This window comes from Rhyacophila brunnea, unplaced genomic scaffold (assembly GCF_057557595.1).
Source record: "Rhyacophila brunnea isolate RB1 unplaced genomic scaffold, BYU_Rbru_1.0 scaffold_4, whole genome shotgun sequence".
In the NCBI taxonomy this organism is placed as follows: Eukaryota; Metazoa; Arthropoda; class Insecta; order Trichoptera; family Rhyacophilidae; genus Rhyacophila; species Rhyacophila brunnea.
In genome coordinates, this window is record NW_028233068.1 from 43854211 (window position 1) to 43861622 (window position 7412).

The window sequence follows — 7412 nt, forward strand, 5'->3', positions numbered from 1 at the left end:
TCTGATGATTGGTAGGTATCTCTGAATATGTCAATTCGCTTAACGTCTCACATGCTCAGCGTAGGTCAAAATGGAGCTTTTATGGAATTTTCAGAGCATAACCCTGGACATTCCTTAAACTTTGTAGATAACTTATTTATATAATTTTGAAGCCTTATTATCCTTTATATTTATTTTAAACATTTGATGACTGCATAAAGTATTTTTATTACATAAAATAGTATTCTTTTAAACCTCTCGCTCTAATGTTTTAGAATATAGTCATATTTAAGTACGTCCATGTGAAGTGGTGTTGAATGAATGAAGTGGTGTTAGTGAAACCTTAATTTTACTAATGGTTATGTAAATGCGTTTAAAAATTAATAAATAATAAAAATAATAACACCACTGTACAAGGATGTACTGAAATATGACTATATTCTAAAACATTAGAGCGAGAGGTTTAAAAGAATACTATTTTATGAAATAAAAATACTTTATGCAGTCATCAAATGTTTAAAATAAATATAAAGGATAATAAGGCTTCAAAATTATATAAATAGATTGTCTACAACGTTTAAGAAATTTCCAGGGTTATGCTCTGAAATTACCATAAAAAATCCATTTTGACCTACGCTGAGCATGTGGGCCCTTAATGTGCTCAATTCAATCTGACAATATTTCAGGAGTATGTAAACTGCAGCAAAGGAAAATTATCAACAATAGTAGCGTTTACGCATCTTCGATTGTTTTTCAAAATGGTTTTCCATACAATTCCAATTTCTCACTCGCCCTAATCTCGATATTATAATATTAATAATTATTACATATGGCGAAAAATATTTATTAAAACATTTTTTTATATAGAATTATTAATAACCATGTCCTTGCTTTTTCGTACAAGGTGGTTGTTAGTAATTTTGAACGATAACAAACACCCAGGCTTTGAGAAAATCACATAAATATTGTGTCCTCATCGGGTCGAATCCAGATCTGTCGGGTGGAAGGCCAGCGCTTTACGCACTGCACTACGAGAGCCGCAACATAGATTATGGCATCCTGTTTTATTTTTGACGGTAGTGTTATTATGAATTTGATGATAATAATATTCCATGAACTGGATAATAACATAATATTTTTATCTGAAATGAAAAACGGCGAGCAAATCAAAAGCGATATCAATCTTTCAATACGTCATTTAGTTTGCGTGTACTTTTCAGTATTTTCTGCAGTAAATTTAATCTCCATTGTTTTTATCATGCTGAAATACCTACGCCGTCTGATAAAACGATAAGGAAAAAGAGAGATTATATACTTAATTTTGATAACTGAAGTCAATATTCTATAACTACGCGATTTTAGATCGTCAATAAGTATATGAGTAGATCTCACAGATTATAATTAAATTAGCATTGGTTTAGAACTCTACATTCTAAATTATTATTTAAATATAATTATGCCCGAATACATATAATTCTACACATTGGTTAAAGCTGAGTCAATGGTGATCTCTGTTTTTACACATATATCAATATTATAATAATAAACGAGTTAATTAACTGTTTTTTTTTATATTCAACGAATAGTTCACAAGATTTAAGAATATAACGATGTGCGTAGGCGCAAATTCCGAGAGATGCAGGTTCGATTCCTGCTGGGTGTCGTATTTTTTCACAAAATATTTTTCATAGTATATTTATGTCGCAAGATTTCAAAATCAGCCAAGTCCATAATAGATGAATAGGAGAAAAACAGCTTTTGTTTTCTCAAGTACACAGTCACAAGGGTGAAAGTTTATAATATTTCGAGTATAGAATATTTAAAATTAATAAGTTCCACATTCCGATAATGCAGAAATGTTAGAAAGTAGTAGTTCTTCAGCAATTCAGAAAAAAATCAAAAATACCTAAAGGTGGACTTGGCTGATTTTGAAATCTAGCGACGCATTTCCTCATAAGTGTTTTCAGAATTATGTATGTTCAATAAAAGATTTGTCATTGCTTGATTGTTTTTTTCGTTAATTGTGTTATTTGCCAATTGTTGGTGGAAATAGGTACATTGCATTAATTAAAATAAAACACAATAATCACCAACACCATCATCAGTAGGGGTCGATCCACTCTTATCTCGTAGCTCCGCCGTATATACCCTGCGAATGGTATTTAACTACTTTCCCGGACGTTTGAATCCGATTGACTTGAAAAGTAGCCAGGGTAAGTTAAAATTCTCTTAAAATGCATTTGTAGCACGTGGTCAAGCCAGGTCCAACGTCGCTTTTTCACTTTCAATCTGATGAGAGGTTGCACGGTTCGAACTGTTTTCTCCTAATTCCTTCTAAATGTATACCACCACACACCCGGTACTCAAAACTCTGTAGACTGTTACTATGAGCCTTTGTAAGGTGCCTTGACTCACTACCGTACACAAATTGTAGGTATCTACAGACAACTTATTATAATCACTTGAGTCAATATTATTGATTATTATTGATATTACCCAGGGTAGTTTTATATGTAGTGGTATTGGCCCCCACAAGGGGGGGGGCTGACAGGGCTCTAGCCTAGGGGCCCGAGCTCATAGGGGGCCTGGCGTGGCGCGTCGTCTAAATAAACGAGATAAACACATATCTTAAATTTTCTTTAATAACAGTAAAAAAAAGTCGCCTGCGGCACTATTTTCTTTCGGATTACCTTTTTAAAGTATATATATCGTTATGTAATGTATTTTTGGTTGATGTGTGTTAATACTCGACAACTCCATAATTCGATGTGTTAAAAAAAAAAACGCTAAAAAATACAATGAATTTTATTTGACCTCGAACACCATTTGACCACTGTCACTTGACACTTAACGCTACTGTAGAGCGTAAGATTGTCTTTAATCTTAGCGATAGGTAAGAGGCCCGGCAAAGATCCTGGCCTGGGGGCCCGCTTCAGGATGTGGGGGGCATGGTAGTGGTATTTAGCAAAGTATACTGATGCCTTCATATTCACTCGAATACTGATTTCTAAAACAGGAACGGTGCATGTTAAGTATAACGTGTCTTAATTGTGAATAAAGAGTCAATATATTTAAGAGGAGAAGGGCAGCCACATTGATAGATAAATTAACCCTCACTGGAGGAATAACACCTAATAACGATGTTCGTTACTAGACTGCCAAACGCTAGATATACTGGCATTGGCGTAAGAGCTTGGCAAGATATGGAATTCGTCATTCATCAAGTAGTGATTAGCCAAGTCTACACTCGGGACTTTTCCGTACGTCTCGCGAATTCAACACAGGGCATGCGTCGTCGGCCCTCAAATCGGTTTCAAAATGGCCGCCATTTTGTGATGAAAGTACTAGCGCACCGTTATCCGACCGCCTTGGATTTCTGTAGAACACACCAGCAACTTGCATTTTTTCGGGAAGATGTTGTTCGTGGAGTTGCTAGTCGATTGATATATTTATTTTAGTCTATAGGTAGTCGAAATAGACAATGGTTGATCATATTATTCGTAATAAAATAAGATTTTTTTTAAATTTCAAAATGTCGTCTGAGATGATATTAGCTTTTATTGAACGAACGTACACAACGGATTCATCTCCTCTGCGCATGTACACAACTTATCGGTGTAAAACCAGAATTTAAAAGTTGAAGAGAAATTGGGTGATGAAATGACAAAATGTGGACTTAGCTATAGATGAAGAAATACTTGGTTGGTATTATTAAATATCAATTGTCAGCTACGGTTTTATCTCCCATTGGTATCTATCCAATTAATTAATTATTATTTTAACGATTTGTTTAGCCTGAATTTTCACAGGTCATTGACTTATTATTTCTGTTATATCTTATAAAAAAAACATTTTTAATGCGTAACAATATAAGTTGGTACATATCTACATTTAAAATAGTCACCTCTTTGACCCAAATTGTCCATAAAATGACAAGTTTTTACGCTCCAAACTTGTATCACCGCGTGTAGGTAACAAGTACACACTTACATACATTCATTAGGTAGGTACGACAAACTCGTTTTTTGTTTGAACAAGTCATTATTTACATTCAAAGTATTCTTGAAACGAATTGTTTGCCTCACATGCTATAAAAATGCTATAATCCACAAATTGAATCGGATGATTATCTTTGTTAAATACAAAAAACAAAATGTTTAGTTCAGATAAGCAATTTGGATTAATATTTAAAATGCTATCAGATAATATGGTTGCATTATATCAATACACATGATTGTGGATTGTATATCTACTTTCATTTCCACTCCAGAGTTCAAGAAGAAATATTTACACCGACATAATGTGGTGATATAATGGAACAATTTTTATATAATGGTTTGATAACAATGGCCAACATGTCGTTCTCTTCATCCCTATTTAGACGATAAAAACGGAGATATGTGCTGAATAAAAAAAACGAACCCGGTCCCTCTGGATCAGCTGTTCTACAGTGTGTAGCCTGACGTAACTAACAAATTTAAGACTGTCCGCCGATGACGACCACGCGTTGCAACAACTTTCCCCTTTACCGCGCAATGCACAATCCGCGTATGGCTCATACAATCAGAATTGTTGCTTTCGATCCCCCTGCACGCCTGCCCACCTTTCTGCCGTAGCGATAAAAGGAACCATCCGGTTGTGCGGTGTACAGATGAAGTCATAGTGATGCGTGGTCATCATGGGCGGGCAGCCTAAGAGCGCGGTGCAGAACCATCTGAATTATCTTTGCAATAAACGCTATCCAGAGTTGCTAATTTAACTCGATTTAGTTGCGTGTCTTGGCAGTTATTTAAACGGTGCCGCTTTGGACCACTGCCTTTATTCCATAGATTTTTTCCCTCCATCATAATGTATCATACTGTAGGCAACCCAATCTAAGCTGCCGATATTGGCCTCTTAAATTAATATGGGCGCGAAACTTAGGGACTTACGCACCTACGTACGATTCTACATCGCGTTTTAAGTGTCTTATTCATAATATATGGGTGTCTTGTCGTGTACTTGTCGGTATGTAAGTCGGTTTTAATTTATGTGAGTGAAATAATTAAACATATTAATAATAAATATAGTTGGACTGTAAAACTAATATCAATAAAATACGATTTAATAAAAAAAATATTTATTTTTAAATTTCAATGGCATTTCTACAACACTACATTCATACAATATAATTATAATAAACTTTACATCATATTTATCTACTCAGCAGGGGTACGCAAACTATGGTAGCCACGACTGACATTCAGTAAAGTTTATAAACATTACTTCAGTACGATGAACAAAAAAAAAAACTACAATTTCATTAAAATCATTAAGTATTTTAAGAATCAATATTGATAACGAGGTAATCGCTTAAAACATCTTTACACACTTTACATAACATAGGTAGTCCCTGTAAAAATAATTTTAAACAATATACGAGATACTAACCAAACCTGCGTCAATGCGTGTGCGTACAGTTAAAAAGTGCACACAGCATTTGATTACAGAATATGTATACATACATTCGTGAATTGAATAATTAGTAATATATTAGTGCGTTTTTTTATATTATATGTAAAATTACAGGTGATTGACGATACGATCGCCACTAGAAAGTTTTTTTGTTGTTGTATTTATCATCTCTATGATAAACCGTATCAACATTCTTTTGTGTACATATTCAACAAAAATAGGAGTAGTAACCTATTGTAATTTTGAACACAAATGTTCCAAATACTTACTTCTTGTAGTTTGATTGAATGAAATTGTTTTATTAAAAAAAAAATGTTATGGTATAATAAATGGACAATGAATCAACAGTTTTTTTTCTCAAAACAACACAACAATTGCGCGCCCCTGCTTTATGGCAATATATTGCAGCAATGAGGTCTAAATCTAGTAATTATTAAAGTAATTTACAAAAGAAAACACACAAGTACATGGAAAGTTAAAAATAACAAACAAATACCTATTTAGGCCCACAGGCAAAGAATACCTACTCGAAAACATAATATTTATTTCACAATATTTTCTTATCTATCTACGTCAAGTTTAGATACTGGCTATATAGTCATTGTATATTTACAAAATGTATTATTTTCATATTATAGTAACTTGTTATTTGCAATTGCATTTCTACAGGTGAAACAAAATTAATGAAGCGTAAAATTAATATAAATCAATTGTTATTACATAAATAGGAAGGTGTACCTATCCCGAATCATACAATACTAAACAAGAGAATATATTCGCGCAATTCAACAGACTGTTTTCACTAAGCGCTGACAACATTAAAAAATAAGGTTATTTATAACCAATGACTTTATAACACATTGGAAACGGGTGGTTTTCACAAGTAGTTAACTAAAACTATCACATGTAAAGAAATAATTTTCACTTAGATCATTGTAACTGAAAAACGTTTTAATTATTTTAAATAATATTCTGACACACAAATAATATTATGTAGAAATGAATTAGTTACCATTAGGGATACTATGTGATTATTTATTGCAATTATAAAATACCTAAGTATATGAAAAAAATGATCACATAAGTATTATATGAATACAGTTTGAATGGTTTTATTCAATTTTCTAATATATAACAATATATTGTGTATCATTATTAAAACTCCATATTGATGAACGTTATAAATCCATTGTCAGAAGTATACGGTCGAAAATTCGCCTGCTTTACTCACTTTTTGCAACATAACAGACGATTCGCGTAGATTCGAGTTTGTGACAGTTCTTATAGTAAAATATTTTGATGATCTTAAAATATTGTTTAATTGTTCTTAGTAAAGTTATAATAATCTATTGACGAGTAAAAACTATTCTTACCATCGTTCAATTGAACGTGTTGATTACAGTTGTCATTGATTTGTGAAAATCACCGATTTCCAATATGTCAGACTTGGTGATTTCATTATTTATTTGTGAAATTATATTTAATTAGGTGAAAACCATTTCCTAAATGTTTGCATATTTTTGTTAAGTGTGATTAATTCCCATCCCTAACAAAACAACCACAATCATTGGAGTAACATTGACCCATTACTCTAACTTTAGCTGACGTTGTTTCCACGTATTTGTATCAAACACTTATCTGGGATTTTATTTGATATTTTAAACGTTTAAAGAGTTATGAAATGCAGAAAACATGATTGGTTAGATTGATAATTACACAAGAGTATAGTCGATCTGAAATAATGGTAGTTAAAATTAACAATAATGATTTTTTTTTATATAAGTACATAATATGTTTATCGTTTCAGGGTTTAATTGAATAATATAATGGGACAATAACAAAAAAGGTATTCATGATATGCTTCTTATAGTAGATTGAGTTGTATGTTACTTCCATATTAAACCTGTCGAAGCGAGTTACAGGGAATCATAAATTAGTATCCCTCTATATTTTCACAGTTTGTCTAAATAAATAGTAGA